Consider the following 1767-nt stretch of genomic DNA (forward strand, 5'->3'; position numbering starts at 1 on the left):
TTTTTTAAAACGTTATTGTTAATTAACAATATTCATAAAAAATATAATATTTTATTATTTTTTTTAATTAAAAAAATACGAATTATACAGATTGTATAAAAAGTGTGTAGTTAATTATTTATATTGCCTTTAAGATATTTAATTTTTTTAATTATTTTTGATTTTAATTAATAATTTAAATAATAACACCAATAACAACCAATAAATTATTTACTATCAATTTACGAATTCGATTTAATTTATTTACCTTAAATAAAATTAAGAATAGTAATATTATAATTATTAAATTAAAACAAATTGTATATTATTTATTGTCATTTTTTAAGTTAATTTATTTGTTTTTTATAAGTGAAAAAAAAATGTCCCGATTTATACCTGTTTAATACTATAATATATAAATTTTTATGAACTCCATTTTTTTAACTCATTTTTGAATATGTACACAATTCGTTTATAAATAATATAGAGTAAGTTGTAAAACGTTGTCCCAGTCGCCAACGTTGTCCCGCTTAGAATATTCTCTTTTGTGTGGAATCATTCTACGATATATTCAATAACCGTCATTGTAAAAACAACAAAAATGTTTTTAATTTTGTTTTTATTTTAAATTATTTTTTTTTCGAAACATTACAAAAACTTAGAAAATAATCATTAACTTATTTAGTTCTCTTTTCCTTCTTTTCAGAAGAGCAATCCAAAAACCCCTTTAAAATGACGCACATAAGAAATGGGTCAGTCAAGTGTGTGTAGTCACTTCAAACACTTTTAGTAGAATTAACATGCATGTCATAATAAGTTAGACGAACTGAATGTTAGTTAAACTGAATGTTTCAAACACACAAAATGAAAAAATAAACATTTGGATGTTAATGTGCATAAAACAAACCTCTAGCACCATAGTTGCAACGAATATTGAAGAAATGTATATACCTGAAGAGCGCAATTCCTATAACGTAAGTCAATGGTTGATTCGATATTAAACAGACCTTGTATTTTTTATCTGAAGAATCAGTTAAACCCTTAGAGTTTTTTTTAGGTTAATTATAAGTATAGTTTTAAAGTTATAATAATATAGATTATATTATGTGTAATTATTTAACTATAAAACTATACTACCATATACAATAATTAACATATAAAATAAATTAACACATTTTAACTAACGAAAAACTACTTTGAATAATCATCATAAAATTATAAAAAAAGAGTTTTTAATTATCTTTTACTCGTTGATTTTTCAAACTAAAGAGCAAACAAAATATCACTCGTAAACAATTGTTTTGTTGAACTGGAGCAATTTAACTCTTTTCCTTTTAAACAAAATCATTCCACACTTGGTTTCTAATTGCGAGTTGGCACAATCTCTTGCGTTTTTTCTTAAAGTTTTGTATATTTCCTTTTTGACATTGTCGATATTATCGCCTTCTTCATTTGACATCTCATTCATACATCTGTCAATTTCTTGCTGCTCGAAAAAGCAATTCAGCTTCGTGCATGAAGATGGCACCACTTCACATACTGTACTCAAGTTTTGAAGTAGTCTCGGTACTAACCCGCATGCAATAAAGGAAGACACCACATTCTTTGATGTGGTCACTCTTTCCCACGAATGACAATCGACATAATTTGTACAGATATATAGGAAAGGTGACCGTATGTGTCATTCATCAACGATTTATCAGTTGTACATGCCCGTTTCTGATTTCCAAATATCCCCACATCACACATTTGCAACAAATGAGATGAGTGTGTGGGGAGTAGTATTAT

The sequence above is a fragment of the Entamoeba invadens genome (assembly GCF_000330505.1).
Source record: "Entamoeba invadens IP1 unplaced genomic scaffold scaff_1105074724705, whole genome shotgun sequence".
Classification (NCBI taxonomy): domain Eukaryota; phylum Evosea; order Mastigamoebida; family Endamoebidae; genus Entamoeba; species Entamoeba invadens.